This window comes from Protopterus annectens, chromosome 8.part0 (genome assembly GCF_019279795.1).
Source record: "Protopterus annectens isolate FY-2018-M chromosome 8.part0, PAN1.0, whole genome shotgun sequence".
Lineage (NCBI taxonomy): Eukaryota > Metazoa > Chordata > Ceratodontiformes > Protopteridae > Protopterus > Protopterus annectens.
The window spans coordinates 1,943,793,328-1,943,814,541 of record NC_056741.1 but is presented as its reverse complement, the minus strand read 5'-3'; the positions used below and the strand labels follow the sequence as shown (position 1 = coordinate 1,943,814,541).

The window sequence follows — 21,214 nt, the reverse complement described above, 5'->3', positions numbered from 1 at the left end:
CTCAGTGAGGCCCTTCTGTAGGATGTCCACATCATTTGGGGACTGAACTATGGCTCCTAGTTTGCAGTCATCTCTGAACTTCGTTAGCCAAAGGCCTTCTGTGTTATCCTGTACTTCAGAGAAGTAGATACCAAACAGGCAAGGTCCCAGGACTAAATCCTGTGGTACTCCACTTGTCACTGGTGTGAAGTCAGATTTGGAGTCTGCAACCTTTACAGTGTGGGTTCTTTCAGTGAGCAAATTGGCAACCCATCTTGTGACAATAGGGATTTATACCTAGTTTAGTGAGTTTAGCTATAATTCCAGAATGGGGGGGGGGTGTCGAAAGGCTTGGCGAGGTCAAGATAGGCTGTGTGAACCACCTTACCCTTTTATACAGCTTTGGTGACTGCCTCAAAGAAGTCGATCAGGTTCAGGAGGCATGATCTGCCTTTCCCAAACCCAGACTTGGTGGGGTCCAGAGTTTGGAGCTTACCAATGTCTTTGTTTGAGTTCCATGATGATACGTTCCATGGCCTTACAGACCAAGCTGGTCAGGCTAATAGGACGATAGTTCCCGGGATCAGTGGTGGCTCCCCCTTTGTGGAGTGGGATAACTGTTGCTGTGCGCCATTCAGTGGGCACACAGCCTGATGTGAGACTATGATTGAACATGGTGCTTAGGTGGGAAGCCAGTTCATTCTGAAGTTCATGTAAAACCCAGCCTGGGATGTTGTCCGGTCCCATGGGTGCTGTGTTTTTGTCTTTAGAGTGTGCAGCTTTTACCTGCGTAGTTGTGATTACAGGGACTCTGCATTCTTCTTGTATAGATATGGGGCCTTTAGGAGGTGAGGGGGGGGGGTAAAGTTAAGCACTGAACCTATCTGCCAGGATGTTGGCAATATCAGTTGGTTCTGTAATTTTTCATCCCATTGTGCTGTAACTCAGAGCAGATCTGGATGTTGCCATTGAGATTCTTGACATAGCTATAGAATGCTTTGTGGTTGTCCCTAGAATCAGTGGCGATTTTGTTTCCGTAACTAGCTTTGGAGGATCTTATAAAGGATTTCCGCTTCTTACTGAGGCTGACCAGGGAACTCCTCCACTCATGGGATTTTACTTTCTCTTGCAGCAGTTTCTTCCTTCTGTTGTAGAGTTTGTTTATGGCAGGGGACCACCAGATTGGCTTCCTTTTTTTTTTGGAGGATAGCGTCTTGGTTCTGTTTGGGATAGCACAATCCATACACATGTGTAACTGCTTATAGAGTGCATCTGTGTAGGATTCAGCAGTCGTAACTGTATTGTCCATCTGTATGGGTGTCATGAAGTTCGCCACTTCCGTCTTAAGAAGCATGAAGTTGGCTTTGGAGAATTTTTTTACCGGTTTCCTTAATGGAGGGTGGGGGGGGGGGCATGTGGATATCCTAGGTTGATTAGCTTGTGGTCAGACCTCCTTTTCCAAAATTTTCAAGGAATTTTGTAACTCCTCATCCAGTTTTGGCAAGAAAAGTAATAAACACACACTGCAAAATGCTGGTAGACAGATATTTAAGAAGCAGTGGCAAGGGATTTCCAAAAAGAATGTAGAACCCCCCCCCCCCAAAAAAAAAAAAAAAGGGTAGTCCAACAAGACAGAATAACTATTTAATGGATCCATGACCACCACCGTAGCAGTCCCATTTTCCCTTCCAGAAAGTGTGAATCTCTCTGTCTTCAGCAAGAGATAGTTCCAGACAAATGGGTTCTGAAGATCGTTCGTCATGGTTACAGATGACAGTGGGAGGAAATTCAGGGAGTAATTCTTCATCCACCAGATAGACTTTTCTATACCTCCCCATCATTCAACATACGTTGTCATTTTTTCCTTCTAAGTTTTGTGCCAAAGAAAGAAAATGCTTGGAAACTAGTTCTAGCTCTCTCTTTCCTAAATTAATTTGTGTTGGTGCCCAAGTTTAAAATGCTGTAGTTTCACAACCAGTTACTGCTTAAATCTTCTGGTAAAACTAGATTTAAAAGATTCTTATTACATCACTATTCTTCCAGATTTCAGGTGTTAAGGTTTTGTGCGTTTGGATCACCTTAGCAGTTTTCTGCCTTATCCTTTGGACTATCCAGTGCACCAACAGTATTCACAAAGTGTCTAGCTCCAGTTAATCCTCATTGCAGGCTGCAGGGTTATCCACATTTTTCCATATTTAGGCAACTTGTTTATCTTTACAGAGTCTCTTTCACAGTGTCAGAAATCTCTCTGTGGTGAGAGATCTGTTACAGAAGCTGGGATTCCATATATTTATAGGTTTTCCATTAACACTTTTGCAGAGAATATTTCAAGATTTTGGGTCTCATGGTGTCTGAGTCTCAATACTCCTGGCTATGCTACACATGTGAAAGGCGCAATGGTACCTGAAGTCTTTTGGGTCCCAGCACCAACAACTATTTATCTTTGCAAATCCCAGTTGTGGGATTTGTCAGAAGAGAAATTTCTTGGTGCAGATGGCAAATATCCATAAATCCAAGCCCCCTACCCAAAGCAGTCAGTCACCAAAGGTGCTTCAGACTTTACTTGTGGAGCAGTTGTAGGTGGGCTAAAAGTGCAAGGTGTTTGGGATGCCAAGGACAGAAGCAAGCACACAAAATATAAGAGATGCTTGCTCTAATCAAGACATTCAATTTTCTGAATCACCTCTGAGCCTTTTCAAGTTGTTATGAATCCCGTCAGAGCACAGTCATGTTGCAAACAAGCGGAGTAGGACAAAGGTAGACCCCCCCCCCCATATGAATGAAAAGTAGATCGGGGAGGGGTCTTCCCAGATATGATCCATTTGTGGGGAGTTGCTTGAGTTAGGCCTCTGTGTCCTCTCTGAATGATCAGCTGTCAGTAATATTCTGCTCCAGGACTCCATTCAAGAAGGCCTAGAAGACCAGTGCATTTTCCTTTCCTTGGACAGGAATGTTCCTGTATGCTTTTCCACCGATATCCTGGGTACTTCTGAAAATTCAGAAGGAATCCCCTAAAGTCATTGTAGTGACTTCATTCTGGCCCAGGCATCAGTGTTTCTCCCTTTTGAAAATGGCCAATGGCAATTACCGCAGGTTTCATCACAGACTGGATTTACTCACAAATGAACAGGGATGTTTGATACACCCCCAACCCAAATAAACTTCAGCTGGCTGCCTGGATGATGGGGTCTTAATTCCCTTTAGCACCTGTTTACTGAAGACATGCAGCAGATACTTATAAAGACAAGAAAGTCTGCTACTAAAAATCATACGTTAGCAAATGGAAAAGGTTTTCGAATTGGTGCCAACAACATAACCAGCACCCATTCAGAGATGGTGTTTCCCTTGTTTTACAATATTTGTGCGAGTTACTGTCCTTTGGCCTTTCTTACTTCTCCATCAGTGTTCATTTATCAGCCCCTCTTTCAACGCATTTTCATGTACAAGTGTTTTTGATGGGGGGGGTTTCATCCGAGACTTTGAAGATAACCAGTTATTCCTCCTTGTTATCTTAATTTTGTGTTAGGGAAGCTAACACTTACTCCATTTGAACCAGCTCATCAGGCGGACTTGAGGTCCTTAACATGAAAAACTTTTACTGATTGCTCTTACTTCTGAGTTGCAAGCTCTTGTGGTTTGTCAGATGTATCACATTTTTAAGAGATACTTTTTTTTTTAAAGAACTAATCCTTTCTATGCCTAAAATGGTATCCAAGTTTACTGTACCAAGCCCTTGGCTTCATCTGTAGCTTTTTGATAAGGGTTGGATTTTAGACGTAATGTAGAAGCAGCAACTAGGTCCTCTGTACATGCTTTTGTAAAGCACTGCAAGCTTGATTCCTTTTCTAGGTGTATGATCACTGCTGCAGTGGCTGCTTCCTCACTTCACCCCGTTTGTTTTTGATTATACCAGGGTGTGTATATATTTTTTACTCCTTGCTGTATTGTTTCAGGGATCAGCCCCTCTCTCTCTCTCTCTCAATCATCTGGCATGAAAGCTCAAAGTCTTGGTGCTCAAACCTGTGTTTTTAGGCATCTTAGTATGAGCTGCCTAACTGAGCGCACGGAAGGTTCATTGAAGCTTTGGAAGCTTGCTGGCTGTTATATCTTTGGCACTGTATGACCCCATGTAACTAAGACTGCTGGAGCACTGATCATTTGAGCATCTACTGTTAAGTTTACACAACTGTATTTTCATCATGTTTTTTCCATCTTGTCTTATTTTTCAAGCCTGTCAGCCCCCCCCCCCCCCCCCCCCAGTATGGACATCCACATCTACCTTTTGAAAACAAGAGACATTATATCTTTTAATTCTTCATATAATATGATCAATACAGTTTCACAGCCCAGCAGTCCAAGATCACATTATATTAACTAACATTTTCTTTCTAGCCTTTATCTTGTTACTGTGTAAAGCCTAGATACATGACAGTTAAGAAAATGTGCTTTAATATTGTTAGCAGGTGCATCAGTCACTAGTAAATGTCCTTCTATTCTCATGTTGCACTATTCCAACTCTTGGGTTTCCCTCTCTTGCTATCTAAACGTGTCCAGCCAGTGTACAAAAGCTTCTAGTCACTGCTAGGTGAATGGGATGTCTGACATTGGCTAAGGGAACGTGGGCCATAAAAGTGACATCTGCACACACCAATCCTCAGAACTTCTCTGCCGCCAGTCAAACGTCAGCTGATTCTGCTGTACTGGCCGTCTGATCAAAAAATTCTAAGATAAGTACCCCATTGGGGACGTTTTATTTGGGTCACTGCATGCCTGTATAGGTTCATGTCATCCAGGAGGGGAAAGTGTAGGTGCGGTCGTCAGATTTCCCCATAAAAATGCCCATGAGCTTTACCTTTTTTTAGGGCCTTCGCACAACCTTAAGTCCTGCTCCATTTGCCAGGCCTCCATTCAGAAAATTCTGCGTAGCTGTCTGCACGCGTTAAACATTTATCTTGGGAATCAGCACCTCAAGCGCTTAGCTTTAGGTATGGAGGGGTTGTCCGGTCAGCCCATCAAGCCACTTATGAAAAAGGCCAAAATCTCTAGGCCTGAATCCGTAGCTGCACTTCCTCCACCCAACTTTCCTCCTGTGGTCAACGTCAGCCTGGAGGAACGACCGGTTGCCATCAATATGGGTACAGCGGGTACATGTGGAAGTTGCAGAACCCAGCGTGGAAGACATGTCCTCTGAGGTTATGCAAAAAGTGTAACATGCTGTTTGCATAATGACATTTTTATATAACTATTAGTAAAAATAAAAAAACTGTTACTTATAATTATTTCTTCAGTCCCTTCAGAATCTCCCTAAACATTGATATAGAGTACAGTGTATGCTTTATCATTTTTTTTCACCAGGTTAACAGAGTCAACAAAATTCCTGTCTTTTTCATCCACTTCTTGCAGAGTCCGCAGTTCATGTCTAAACTGTTTCTAATAGAAGTGATGCTTTACAGTTCTCCCATTTACTCACTAATTACACATGGTTGCTGTTTGTAAACCTAATTATCTCAAGCTCCCGCCTCCATTCTCCAAGGTATTTCTGATTCTTCTCGTTAGCTCCTAGGCTTTTTTCTGTTCAAGTATCATTCTTTGGAACAGTATACATTGTTTCACTGGCAAAGTCTCTCTTTGACTTTGTTATTGTCAGGTGATTGAGAAGCGGTGCACCCTTGTGCTTGGTGGCTAAACTTTTTCTTCCTTTGCCTCTTCTACATACATCCAGGGATATATTTGATGCTACAGAAAAATATTTGTAAGATAGCTGGTTATAGCAATTTGTATCTCTCACCTGCCTCTTAACATCCGCTGACTGCTGGGATAAACTTGCTTCTCTTCTGCTTGGTATACAGTGAAAAATCTGTTTCGAATCTTTCATACTTTCCCTTCTGCCACAGTTTTTTAGAAGTTCTTTTTGTTTATTTGTTTGCATCTTTAGTCATATAAGTCTAGATTGTTTTCTGATGGCTAGATTTGGAGGATACACCGAAGGTGCAATCAGAATTAACAAATCCTTTTGTTGAACTCCTGTCCAGGTGCTTGTCTGTACCTCCATAAAATGAATGCAGTCTATTCCTTCTAGTTACTGTGGTGTAGCAAAAAATCTCAGGTTTTCTGTGTGTGCTTTAACTTCTAGCTCTTTTTTTGTAACAGTTCTTAAAGCTTGATGTTCAGATGGTCTTTCCTTCATGTCGGTGTCCAATTTCTGCAGTTTTATTGCTCATCTAAATAGCCGTTTAAAGCTTCTGTTTTTCTTATCCTGTATCGTTTGACTTAATATAGTGCTTCAATGTCTCACTTAACACCTCTCAGTGCATTAAATTACTGGAAGGCATTTCTTGTACTAAAGCTGAAACCTGACCTGCTTTTGGCTGAGCAGCTGAAGGATTCTTCTCAGCCAGCGTTTTCTCTTCTCTTTTTCTGTTTGATTTTCTTTTACATTCTCCAAATATCATCTTTGCTGGTATCCAGGTTGTGTAACTTCTAGCCAGTAACTGGATTATGTCCATCTATTCTCATGTTGCAGTATTCATTATAGCAGGGAGGTTGCTCCCTGCAGTGCCGACATCTGGCCAGTATACCAAAGTCTTTGGCTCTGGAGGGTACGTGCGACATCCTCTGTCAGAGCCGTAAACCGACGTAGGTTATAAAAGTGATGTCTGCACATACACACGTCAGAATTTTTCTGCCGAAGTGAACATCTGACTCCAGTTCGGGAAGCAGATCGCTAGTTCTCGGACGTCCGCTACAATCAACTGCTACGGATTAAGTACCCAATTGGGTTTTCCTTGTCTTTTGTTAATTGCCAAAACATACATGTCCACTAGAAAGGGGAAGTGTTCTTGTCGAAGACAAATTCCTCACAAAGACATGCATGAAAAGTGTGTATTCTGTTTAGGCGAGTACCACGACCATACGTCCTGCCCAATTTGCAAATCCTTTGTACCTAAAACTCTCTGCAGCCGTCTGGCCACGTTAAAATTATACTTGGAAAAGCAAAGGCTCCGACATGTCTTGCTCTGTATGGAGGGTGGAGTATTCACATCCGATGAGCTGCTGAGGAAGAAGGCCAAGAAAATCAGGTCGGATTCCCACACTGCACCTCAGGCATCCGTAGAGATTTTTGAGGCTGCTGAATGCCCGGGATCTTTTTCAGACCTCCGTTTCCCATCCAGGCCCGGGTACCTCGATGGAATCTGGGATAGCAGAAACTTTGAGTACGTCTGCCGAGGTTAATCAGCCATCATATCCTGATGGCAGATGGGAACCGTAGCTCATACAGCTGGAAGGCCCTACTTTTACACTACTATCCAGCCAGACATCAGCTCCTACTTATTCTCAGCATCTGTCCCTATGAAGAGAAAACAAAAACTAAAGCATCCTGAGCCTCATCCTGTTCCTGGATGGGAAGTTTTCTCAGAGTCTTTTTAAGGCATTCCAGGCCTTAACAGATGCAACCACCAGCTGCTTACCCCTTCAGGACCTCATTTAGAGGTATCAGAGGAAGACTACTCCTCTTCTGAGGAATCACTAATCTGTGAATCACAAATAGACTGTCCCAAGGATTTTATTACCCCAGAGGAAGAGGATCCCATCACCCCTGAGTCTCCTGGTGAAGAATTCACCTTTGGAGACGCCATTTCCCTCATGAGGGATCATTTTAAGTGGCAGGCTTCAGAGGTCTCTGACACTAAGAAAAGATACTTTGACCTGCTGTAAATGGAACGACCATCCCCCTCTGCTGTGCCCCCTTTGCTACCTGCATTCTAAGATGCCTTCTTGGCCACTTCACAGGCCCCAGATTCACAACCCCCAGCCACTAAACATCCTGACCATTTTTACAAGGTCCCTCTGGACACCCATTTCCTATTTAAAAACCCACCAGCAGATCCAGCAGTTACTGCAGTCTCTGCTGATTAAAACATCCAGACAATTACCTTCTACTCTTCTCTACCGTACTGATAGAGACAGTAAGTTCATGGACAGACTAGGGAAGAAAGTGTATACCTCCTCTACTCTTGCTATAAGAGCTCTCAACTACCAAACACACATGGCTAGGTATGTCCTGGACACCATTTCCAAGGCTTCTACCCACCTCTCTTGGGTTCCTGATTCAGCTATAAAAACTCAACACCCTACTTTCCACAGCATCTCAAGCGACTAGGCACTCCAAGTGCAATTATGATGCCGTGGAAGCCTCTTCAAAATCTGCTGCATCAGGTTCAGTGCTGAGGTGATATTTCTGGGTAAGACTTCAGCCACTTACTATGGATGTGCAAACTAAACTGCTTGATGCCTCACTGGACAATGAAGGCCTATTTGGACAGGCTTCAGCAGAACTTCTTAAATCCCTTCAAGAAAAGGGAAAAGAACTTCAGAACCTAAAACATTTGCTGGTGTTTATTATCCCCAGATATCACAGAAACTACCCACAAAGAGCTTCTTTTACCAGGAGGCAGTCCTCCCACCCAGCTCCTCAGCCAGAGGGACATAGGCAACCTAGGAAAAGCTCTACTCCCAGGTTTCCTTCCACCCCCTTTCGGAGCCAGTCTGACCAAACCTGACCACCTCCACTGTGACTCTCAACTACTAAGCCCAAACACCCCCCTCCCCCATCCCTTTTGAGCACCCTCTCCCTACCCTCTTGGTGGAAAATCAAATCAGAAAACTGGGTCCTCTCTCTCATTCAGAGAGGATACTTCATGACTTGGTAGATGTTACCCTCCTTCCAGGGAATTCCTCAACCTCCAGCAAACCAAGTTCATCTTTTCCCTTCCATCATTCAACAGCTGCTAGCTCAAGGCACCATAGGGCACCTACCCTCCCTCCAAAGAAACAAAGGTTTCTGGTACCAAGGAAAGACGACCCATGGAGGCCAATTCTGGATTTATCGTTCCTAAACCTGTTCCTCAAGGTACCTAGTTTCAAAATGATTACCTTACCCTTGTTCCTATATGGAAAATTTGTACTAATAAGGGGCTACTGGCAAAGGAGGACCATAGTGCTGGCATGTATTTATATTCCACCTAAAACTGCTACAGCGGAGCGTAAGAAAATTCTGAGAGGAATAATCAGCTTTCATTAATATTACTTTTAGGTGGGGAATGGAATTTGATTTGCTGAAGATGTATGGGGGGCTAGAAGGGAAAATATAACAAAAGTGGGTAGATTTTTGCAGAAATTTATGAAAATATTCCATACGGAAGATTAATTCAGAGGTAGGAGTTCAGAGAGAATTTGCATTTTATTCCCCAAGGTACAAATACCGGGCTAGGCTAGACTAGACAGGAATTAAATGAACATGTGCATTTAACTGGAAGTTTTGGTACACATCCAGTAACTGTTTCAGATCACACACCAGTAATAACTAAAATAAAAATACAGGGTAATGAAAAAGACACTGGTTCTTCCCCACCTGTCTCTTAAATAGAAAGGAATTTAATGAAGGGGTATTGGAAATTATTCAGGGGGTTTTGGGAAAAATAGACATTTCTTCAGATGAAATGAAAGTGGAGTTTAAAAAAAGGAAATAAAAGAAAAAAGATATAGTTAAGAAGTAACAATTATTTAGAGGGACTGGCAAAGGTTAAAGTATTGCAGAATAGGGGGGAATCTTGCACAACAAGAAGAGGCATAATTCCAGATTGCTAGAGAGAAAATAAGGGACTACATAGATAATATGCATGAGTTTAGAAGATTGCTGTTCTGCAACTATATTTTGATAACTCTAGAGGTCCAAAGCTTTTAGCATAATGGCTCAGGCAACAGAAAGCAGAAATGATTGTTGCCAAGCTTAGAGAGTTTATAACAAGAAAAATAACCAGTCCTGTAGAAGTATTAGAAATATTTCAGAAATTTTATGAAAGTCTGTATAAAGCAGAGTAGTACGGAAATCAAGAAGAAAGTTCAAACAGAAGTGTTTATGAAAGAATTAACTATGCTAAATGTAGATGTTGATGAGGCTCAATTGCCAACAGGATAAGAGGAGATGAGATGAAAATGGTGATGTATAACCAATCTATAGGAAAGTTTCTAAGTATAGATGGTGTTCTGTGGAAGTTTGGAAGCTAGGAGGAACAAAAGTGATGAAGATCTTGAAGGTTTTGTGAGGCAGTATTTTAAAAGGTGGAAAAGCACGAATATCCTTGAAGAAAGCTGTGGTGGCTGTAATACTTAAAAATGGTAGACCCATCAGATCCACCTTCATATAGGCCCATTTCGATTTTAAACCATGATTATAACATATTTATATCTATAATGGCTAAAAGAATGGTAAAGGTGATGCCAGCATTGGTAATTCAGTGTGGTTTTGTGCAGATTAGACAAACATTTGTCCACGTTAATAAAACAATGATGATCCAGAGGGAAGGAGATTGTAAGAAAAAAAAACACTGTTGTTTGTGGGCTTTGATGCAGTAAAAGCATTTGAGTAATCTAGGACGTACGAGTAGGACAATGGAAGCATTTGCATTTCCTGATAAATTTATAAGGTTTATTAGGAGGATATATAAAATTCAAGTGTGGAAGGGGGTTCCTCTTTGAGAAGTTCTGTTTGAACAGAGGAACCAGGCAGGGGTATCCTCTTCCCTTTATTTGTGTTATAGTTAAAAACCATTGGCAAAGAAAATAAGGGACTCAAAAGTTCAAGTATATAATTGGTATGATCAAGAAAAGTTGTCTTTACTTGTAGATAATATAATTTTGTATCTGATAAAATCAAAAAGAGACATTTCAGTGTTGTGGAACATTCTGAGACCAAGTCAAGTCTTTTTGTAATACGAAAATAAAGCAAAGGCAATAGCTGTAAACTATGTACCTACGCGTGAATTGGTTCAGTAATACCCATATTAATGGATTCATAGGTTGGTACTAAGCTATCTGCCCTAGAGCCTATACAAGCCTAGCCATGACAATTCCCTGGCTATGCTTCCCACAATATTTACTTCCCTGGACCCCTGTCTAGCAGGGCGACGGACATGATCCCGGGGCGAATTTCCTATCTCCCATCCAATCGTCAAGGTTCCTTTTGAAGAGGGCCAAAGAGGCACTCTGCTTGACATGTATGGGCAGTCTATTCTAGAGTCTGGGGAGTCTCAGTCAGGAACCTATCGCTCCAGCATGTTTTGTCCATTGTGATGACAAGGTTTAGATCCCTGGAGCGTGTGGCTCAGAGGGATTGGGATTTCTTTAAGTGTAGCATGTCCAACAGCTGTGGGTTTGACATGGTCTTGTATGTTAAGCAGAGATTGCCTCTGAGTAGACGATATGTGACAGAGTATAGCTGGAGTTTTTTTAGGCAGTCAGCATAGGGCATCTGCTTTAGGCCTGTGATTCTTTTAGTGAGGTATTTCTGCGGCCTTTCCAGTTGTTGCAGATGTCTTGAGAGGTACATACCAAATGGGGCTTTGTATTCTATAATGGGTCTAATGAGGGATGAGTTCAGTGGGGCAATAACCTCCTCTTTATTGGATGAAAAGCCCTTAGTGATGAGGTGTGCCACATAAAAGGATTTCCTGACTGTTGTGGCAATGTGGTTATCAAAGGTGAGGCCACTGTCCACCTGTGTCCCTAAATCTCTTATCACACTTTCGGTATTTAGTGTACTGCCACCTATGTGGTAATTCACAGATGCATGTTTTTTTCCCAAAGGGGAAAACTGTATATTTCTTGGCATTGAGCCCATGGCTCTGGCACACAGCATCTGTTTCTGTAAGGCCCGTTTGTAGGATATCCACATAATTTAGGGATGCAGTAATGGCTCCTAGTTTGCAGTCATCTGTGAACTTTGTTAGCCAGAGTCTCTTAGTGTTGGCCTGTACTTCAGAGACGTAGATGCCAAACAAGAGTAGTCCCAGGACTGAACCCTGAGGTACTCCACTTGGCACTTGTCTGGAGCTGGATTTGGAGTCTGCTAATTTTACAGTGTGGGTTCTGTCAGTAAGCCAGTTGGCAACCCATCAAGTGACGTAGGGATTAATGCCCGGCTTAGTAAGTTTATCTATGATTTCAGAGTGGGGGATGGTGTCAAAGGCCTTGGCGAGGTCCAGATAGGCTGTGTGGACTGCCTTACCTTCGTCCACAGCTTTGGGGACTGATTCAAAGAAGTCAGTCAGGTTCAGGAGACAAGATCGGCCCTTCACGAACCCAAACTGGTTGGGGTCCAGTGTTTGAAGGTTGCCAATGTCTTTGTTTATAAGTTCCATGGCCTTTCAGATCAGGCTTGTCAGACTGATGGGGCGATAGATGTTCTTAGTGTTTCACTGTTGCAGTCATTACATTTGGATAATCCTATTGGCAGGTTGCCCTCAGCCGGCCTTAATTCCAAAGTCTCGGGTCCTGCATCGGCCACTGTTGGCCATTCCCTGACGTCAGGTCATCAGGGGTATAAAAGAAGCAGCCGACACCATTTTCCTCAGTCTTTCTTGCCGCGCGGAGCCCAAAGCAGAAGCAGTTCGCAAGTGCTGCTTGGCCGACTCCTGAGATTTTCACGTTTGAGTTTCAGATCCGAAGTCTTCAATAAAGCTAAGTACCCCGTTGGGGAAACTTTTTTTCTTGCTCCAGACCGATGGCAGAAAAAGTTAATAATTGTATTTCTTTTGGAAAGCAAATACCTCATAAGGATTTTCATTCTTACTGTATTCCTTGCCTAGGCCCTGATCACAACGCTATTGGTTGTCGGTTTTGTGCTTGATTTAACCAACGCACTATTAAGCGTCAGTATGATTTTGCTTTAAACTATTTTGGACGCCGGTTTAATTACCCTGAAATGTCATCAGATAGTCATCCGACTACCGGAGTTTACAAAAAACGCAAAGAAAAGGATAAAGAAAAACAACCGAGGCCCAAAACTGATGACGAAGCTTCTCCTAAGCCAGTCGCCGGTTCTCAGTGAGGCGCTTTCCCAGCCCATGACGCTCGCTACTTTAGAGTCACAGGCTGCTAACGACTTCCACATGGAGTCGGCCATGCTGCTGGATACTCAAGGTATTGAAGCCTCGGATGCTATTCCCTCAGATGGGTCCGGAGCCGCTGAGCAGGCACCGGCTTCTGAGGGTGTAGTCAGACCTAAACATCTTTACATTAAAATGACTTCAGCTTCAAAGGCAAAGACTAAAGCACCTTCTGAAGCAAGGAAACAAACTCAAGAGCCATGTGGACAGGCCTCTATGCCCAAAAAGCAGATGCTCAAAATGGCCGAAGACTTGATTACCTTGATCAGGGGTTCCCATCCCCCTCCTGATAAGAGGCCTAGGCAAGACACTGACTATGAATCTTCAGATCAGGTTTCTATTTTTTCTGATTACTCTTCTGATCAGGAATATTCTCTTCCCCCCCATGAGGATTCTGATGCTGAAGAATCTATACCTTCAGCATCTCCTCCTGAGGACTATTCCTTTGGGGAAACCTTGCATACCATAAGGGAGCATTTCTGCTGGGAGAGCCAAGATTTTTCAGAATCTAAAAAGAGGCTCAGGGATTTTCTTTTACTAGCTCAGCACTGGCCTCTAGCCATTCCACCTGTTAGACATTGTAGATGTATTTTCGGAGTCTAGTCTGACCCCTGACTCATACCCCCAGCTCCTGTTAAGCCTGACAGATATTACAGGGTTCCTGACCCACACAAATTTCTTTTTAGAAACCCTGCTGTTGACCCAGAAACTATTTCACAGGGTCCAAAGGGAGTTAAGGCTTCCAGTGCAAAAAAACCCAACCCCCCTCTGACAGAGATTCAAGGGCTCTGCATAGATGGGGAAAAAAGGTTTACACATCTGCAACTTTGGCTGAAAGGGCCTTAAACTGTCAATTTCATATGCTTAAGTATCAGCAACATGTCATGGGATTGCTTAAACAGAAAATGTTAAATTCTGAATGTGCAGAAAACAAGGAAATGCAGGATTTATTGTATGCAGCAGAACAAGTTGGAAAACATACTTTGCAATGTGGTTTTGATTCTTTGGAGGCCTCCTGCAGGGCCGCAGTTACAGGTTCTGTAATTAGGAGTCATGCTTGGTTAAAGGACCCAAACTCTGCCTGATCATGTTAAAGTAAAATTACTAGATGCACCTTTACAGCATGATACTTTGGTGTTAAGGCAGAAGAGGTGTTAAAGAAAATGGAGGACAAAGCTAAATCTATGCAAACTCAAAGATTTCTTACAAGTACAGCCACCTAGGTTTAGTAGACGCTGGCCTACAAAAAATTGGTCCTTTCCTGTGTCAGACAGACCTCAACGGGGCAGATCCAGACACCCTAGGGGCAGATCCCAGGTGCAAGGTTCTTATAGGCCCAAACAATGGGGGGCTTCTACCTCCAAAGCTGGAGAAGATAGATCACAAACATTCAGAAAACAGTCCCAATGACTTTCCTCTGCCAGCACCAAGCACTTACCTTCTGGCAGCACCCTTAGGGGGAAAAATAGCACTTTTTGCTCAAAATTGGCACATCATAACCCAGGACAAGTGGGTTCTAAACATAGTGTCACAAGGCTACAAGTTCCATTTCCATACTCTGCCAAAGGCAAACGGCTGGCCAGATCTGCCAAAAAATGAATGGGCAGAGGCGCAAAAACAAGTGTCATCCCTCATGGACATGGGGGCCATTCATTAAGTACCGGAGCAAGAGCAGGGACAAGGATTTTGCTCTACTGTTCTTGGTACCCAGAAAGGGCAAGGCCTGGAGGCCGATACTGGACCTATCTATTCTGAACACTTTCCTGGATATTCCGAAATTCAAAATGTTGACTTTGCAGCAACTTCTGCCCATGCTGGGCAAGAATGCTTGGCTTGTGACTTTAGACCTAAAAGAGGTATACCTGCATGTTCCAATCAGACAATCATGCAGAAGATACCTAAGATTCAAGGCTGGTTCAATGCATTACCAATTCTGTGCACTGCCCTTTGGCTTATCTACTGAGCCCAGGGTCTTTACAAAGTGCCTGGCACCAGTAATTGCATTCTGCAGACAAAGAGGAATACAAATATATCCTTATTTGGACGACTGTCTCATTCAAGCAGATTACAAGGACATTCTACCTCAACATCTGGCATTTGTAAAAAGACTTCTAGCATGCCTAGGGTACACAGTCAACAAAATGAAATCAAAACTAGTACCCTCACAAGAGATAATATCTTAAATACAACTGCCCAGATGGCTTACCTCATGCCAGACAAACAAAGGCAACTGACTACCTATTTCAAAATGTTGGCAACAGAGGCCCAGTTATCTGCAAGAAAAATTCTGCAGGCTTTGGGCTTCATGGCCTCCTGCATCCTACTAATTCCATATGCAAAATTGCATATGAGGAAACTTCAGTGGTACCTAAAAAGTGTTTGGACTCAACATTGCCACAGCCTAGAAGCAGTTATTACTCTCATTCCCTGCCTGCAACAGGAGTTCCGATGGTGGGCAAAGGCTTGTCACCAGAACAAGGGACAGCCATTCACACTACCTCCAGCCAGGCAAACAATAACAATGGATGCATCAGACTATGCCTGGGGATCCCACATGGCAGGAAGATGCAGTCAGGCCCACATGGTCCTCAAACCAAATGCATCTACGTATCAATCAAAAAGAGATGTTAGCTGTTCAAAATGCACTGACAGCCTTTAAGGACCTACTTCAACCAGGATAACTACTAATAAAGACAGACAACACCACGGTCATGTGGTATATAAACAAGCAGGGGGGCACACATTCTTAACCCCTTTGCAGACTAGCCATGACCTTGTGGGTCACAGCTTTGACTTACTAAGTACATCTGCAGGCACAATTCCTGCCAGGAAAAGAAAATACTCTGGCAGACGAACTAAGCAGAAACCTCATGGATCCCCACGAGTGGAAGTTGCATCTACAAGTCTTCAGCATGATAACAAGGAAATGGGGATGCCCAGACATGGATCTATTTGCCTCCCCTCTCAATTACCAACTAAAAAGATTCTGCACAAGGACTTATCACAGACAAGCATGGAAAGTGGACGCCCTATCCTTCAGCTGGAAAAACCTATCAGTATATGCCTTTCCTCCACTGCCTCTCCTCCCCAAGGTGCTCCTAAAGGTCAGACAGGAGAAGCCAAAGATGATACTGATTGCCCCTGACTGGCCATGCCAGTACTGGTATCCAATACTAAGGAACTTATCTGTATACCCAGCTTGGACCTTACCTCAAATACCTAGACTACTGTCCCAGCAAAACAATCAGATCATGCACAGCCAACTCAGGACATTAAACTTGGCAGCATGGCGGATAATGTAGTCATACAAAAAACACCACTCAGCAAAGCTGTGATGGATGTCATTCTGGAAGCCAGAAGGCCTGGTACTAGAAAATCTTATGCTGGAAAATGGAAGAGATTCTGTGCCTGGAACCAGGCACAAGGAACTGATACAGCAGTACCAAATATTCCTCAGATTTTGCAATACTTACCTGAGATGCTGGACAGAGGCCTATATTTTTTATCAATTAAAATTCATACCTCTGCCATTTCGGCTCATTACAATACAGAGCCACCACTTTTTTCTCACCCTTTATTAAGGCAGTACCTCAGAGGAGCCAAAAATGTAAGGCCCCCAAGGAGACTACCAATACCTGCATGGGACCTCAACTATCTCTTGGAAGAGCTCACACTGCCTCCTTTTGAACCAGCTGCTACTGCTGATACGAAGTTTTTATCTTGGAAAACAGCTCTGCTCTTAGCAATTACTTCTGCAAGACGAGTTTCAGAGCTACAGGTGCTCATGGCTGTGGAACCTTTCATCTTTTTTCATCCAGACAGGGTCTCCCTGAGGACAAACCCAACATTTATGCCTAAAGTAGTGTCCAGTGTGGCTCTTAACCAAGCCATCCATCTGCCAAACTTTTACCCAAATCCACAGAACAAAGGGGAGAGAATTCTGCATTCTTTGGACATACACATGCAGCTTAGATTCTACTTGGACATAACCAAAGCTTTCAGGAAGACAGAGCATTTACTAGTGGCATATAGGTTCATAGGTTCATACTAGGCTATCTGCTCTGGGGCAGTTATAAGCCTAGCCCGATTCTGTATGGCTTACGCCACCCCTTGATTTAGTATACTGTGCCCTTTTTAAGGTTTAGTTTACTGTCCCTCTGTCTAATAGTGTCACGGGAGTAATCCCTGGGACAAACCTACGATCCCCCATCCACTTATCGAGATTCTTCTTGAAGAGATTCAGTGAGGTGCTCTGCCTCACATGAACTGGAATTCTATTACAGAGTGAAGGGAGCCTCTGGGTTATGAACCTGTCCCTCCAGCAAGTTCTATTTATTTCTGTGCTGAGGTTCAAGTCCCTCTAGCGTGTGGCTCTAAGGGATTTAGATTTACTGAGGTGGAGCATGTCCATTAATTCTGGATTTGACATAGCTTTGTATGTCAGGCATAGATCACCTCGAAGTAGGCGGTATGCAACTGAGTAGAGCTGGAGTTTTTTTAACCGAGCAGCATATGGCATCTGTTTAAGACCCTTGATCCTCTTGCTGCAGGATTGCAAGGAAAGCCTATCTCAAAGAAGATTATTTCTAAGTGGTTAGGCCACTGCATTCATTTCTGCTACGTACACCATGGCAAACTAGTGCCTAAGGGCATTAGGCCTCATTCCACCAGAGCTGCAGCCACCTCAGCAGCCTTTCTCAGGGGAGTACCAACCAGCGACATTTTAGAGGCGGCTACTTGGAGTTCAGTGCACACCTTCACAAAGCATTATCATCTGCCACTCTACTCTAAATCCAGGGCAGGCTTTGCCACTGCAGTCCTGCAGGGCCTCATAGCCACTCCTACTGCTGTCTAGCTCCAGCCTTCCAACCATAGCTTTGGGACTCTCCCCAAATGTAATGACTGCAACAGTGAAACACAAAGAACATAGTACAGTTGTGTACACTTACCATAAATGTAGATGTTCGAGTATATTCACTGTTGCAGTCCAGGTTACCCACCTGCCTTCCCCCTTTTTTCTTTTGGATCTTATCTGTCCTCCTCTGATTTATACTACCTATGTGGTGTATTTGCTTATAGATGAAGGTAAAATTTATATTTGTGTATTTATGAATATATATATATATATATATAAAAACATTTGGCTACCCTTTTTGGTGGCACCTGACATCTGGGGCAAGAAAAACTGAGGAAAATGGCGTTGGCTGCTTCTTTTATACCCCTGACGACCTGACGTCAGGGAATAGCCGACAGCGGCCGACGAAGGACCCGAGACTTTGGAATTCAGGCCGGCTAAGGGCAAACTGCCAGCAGGATTACCCAAATGTAATGACTGCAACAGTGAATACACTCGAACATCTACATTTATGGTAAGTGTACACAACTGTACTTTCCCAGGATCCACGGTGGATCCCCCCTTGTGGAGTGGGATAACAGTAACTGTGCACCACTCAGTGGGCACGAAGCTTGAGGTGAGGCTATGATTTAACATGACAGTTAAGTGAGGTGCCAGTTCATGTAGTACACAGCCCGGGATGATGTTTGGTCCCATGGATGTTGTATTCTTAGCTTTGGAGAGTGCAGTTTTTACCTGTGACTGTTATTACCGAAATTTGGCAATCTTTCGGTATTGAGATGGGACTTTTAGGGGGTGAGAGGGGGGTGAAGTTGGCACTGAATCGATGGGGACATGATAAAATGTACTTAGAAGTATGGGTTAAAAGGATTTTGTTATGGCAGCTAAGGATATGTTAGACATGACTAAACAAAGGATAATGCAAAAACTGAGAAAGTGGAAGCTCTGTTTTATGGATATGGACAGTAAGGTAGAGGCAGTGAAATGCTTTTAGTCTGTTTAGTTTTATACACGGGTCAAACCTATTTTTATAAACCAGAGGAGAAGTTATGGATAGCAATTAATAGAGTTGAAGAATTTTATCTGGGAGGGTAAGATGGCACAAGACAAATGGGATAAGTTGATGGTTCTGATAGAACAAGATGATTTGGGAATACCTGATTTGAATGGGTATTTCAAAGCCACACAGTTAAGGCTTCTATACATAGCACAAGCAGAAAGCTGCTGTTCATAGTGGAAAAGGTTGATGATGAAACGGGGGTGGGGGGGGGGAGGGCTAAAGAAACAAGGAGAGACTGGGATTTTGAATGCAGATCCTTAAGGAGAATAACAATACCATACAGAATACTACGTTCATAAAGTAGCAGAAAGTATTATAAGAACTAAGCTAACATGGGAATGGAGAAAGGATATTCTGCCAGTAGGGATGCCTGCAGTTACATGTACAGAGAATAGGCAAGAGGGGGATGGAATTTACTGAAGAAAACAAAGAAGCCAAGATATTGGGAGCAAATAATTATAGGGGAAAAGGTAATAAAATGGGAAGAGGCCAAGAATTCATTTGGACTGCAGGCTAGAGATTGCTTTCCCTGTCAAGGATTAATGTCAGAGTATAGGCAAAAGGAAAGGAATAGGGGGATCCAATGTCAGAGTATAGGCAAAAGGAAAGGAATAGGGGGATCTCAAGTGAAAGATCAGCACTGGTAAAATTTATAGTGGCATCTAGAACAGAAGAGGCTGTGAAAAAAAAGATAATTGGTGTGGCGTATAAAATATTGTATGAAACATATAAGAATCAATCAAAGGAGTTTAGAAAAGATTGGTAGGAGAGACAGGATAAATGATTCACAAAGAAATAAAGGGAATATGTTTATATGTCTCCCAAATATGCAACAAAGTCTAGAAGATTTAGTATCTTTGCTTGGAAGAAGTTGCATGTGTATTTTTGTACCCCAAGCAGACTCAGAAGAATTTTTCCTTGGGTGTACCAATAATGTTGGACGTGTGATAGGGATGAAAGACGTAGGTAATTGGAAACATATGTTTGGGAGTGTGATGAGTTGGCAAACTTTAAAAAAAAATCCCTGCAGACTACTCTGTCAGAAATACTGGGTAAACAAGTTGGTGTAACTAAAGAAATTATTTTTTGAGCTATGATACAGGTCAGAGTTGCCTATACATAGCAAGACCTTGCTGAATTTACTAGAAAATGGAAATCAAAGTCTAATCCAACTGTACTAGTGAATATAGTAACAGAGATAAAAAAATGGAAGTGGGATCTTTAGAAAATGGTGGAAACAAATTACTTAGATAAGAATGGGAATTGTCGGAACAGTACACGCAAAATAATGTTTTGGAGGAGGAATGAGGTTTAAGGCAAGGCAGCAATTTTGAATGAGCTATATATTGTTTAACTGCCAATGACTGTAGGTTATAAGTGATGTATAATGTTTGCAACGGAAAATGTGAATATGGTTTATTTTCATTTATATAAATGTGCGATTGCCTTTGTTGTAAATGATAATTCAATAAAGAATGTTTTTTTGTTAAAAGAAGAAAAAAGTATATATTCTGAAGGCTGATGGATTGATATTAGCTTGAATCTCACCCCCTCCCTGTCAACATCTCCTGATTATCGGGATAAACTTGCTTCACTCCTGGCTGGTGTACATCAAATAATCATTTTTCATAAACACTCTGTCCAGTTATATTTTTTTAATTACATTTTTACTAGTGTCTTCTTTGATGTTGTTCAACAGACTGGAACTGTTCTCCCTGGGCCTTCTCTGCAAATAGGTATTTATTACCCAGTTTGACTTTCCTGGTAAACAAATGTCAGTAAATAAATTAATAGTTTTCCTTTCTGTCACTGTTTTGTCAGGAACAGCTTTCTGCTGGTGTGACTGTGCCTTTGCTAATACAGGTCTCTGCTTTTTTCATTCTGATGTTAGACGTGGGGACATTAATAATAGGCTGGAAACCAAGGAGTATGAATGGATTGTACATAGGCAGGCATATGTGTACCCCGGTTTAAATAAACAGGTTGCTATAAAACCCATTTTGAAATGAAAACAAGAGAATGTTAAGTGACAATAATTATGTTAGTAATTATGTATTGTATGTGTGTGTATATGCACTGGTATGTGTGTATATGTAATATTTAGGTGAATGTTTGAATTTTAAATGTGTGTGTTTTGATAGGTTAGGTTATGTCATGTGATTTTATTTCTAATATATAAAAGTTTCTTTCTTTTAAAAATTTTTGTAACATTGAGGAAGGATTTTATGCGAAAGCTTTGTTCTTGATTAAATGGTTTTAGCGTTGTGAAGTACTTAATTCATAAAAGCACTTCATCACAACTCCTCTGCTTAACCAACGAGCATCAGTGTGATCTGGCAGACTGTAAGTGTGAATTTCCTCCAATAAGCTGTT

General features: G+C 42.4%; 1 protein-coding gene across 1 annotated transcript in view; it reads left to right on the top strand.

Annotated features, from left to right (window-relative positions):
* Nucleotides 1-21,214, top strand: part of RANBP10 (RAN binding protein 10) — a 1,949,085-nt gene that overhangs the window by 1,746,823 nt on the left and 181,048 nt on the right. The gene's annotated exons all lie outside the window — the stretch shown is intronic.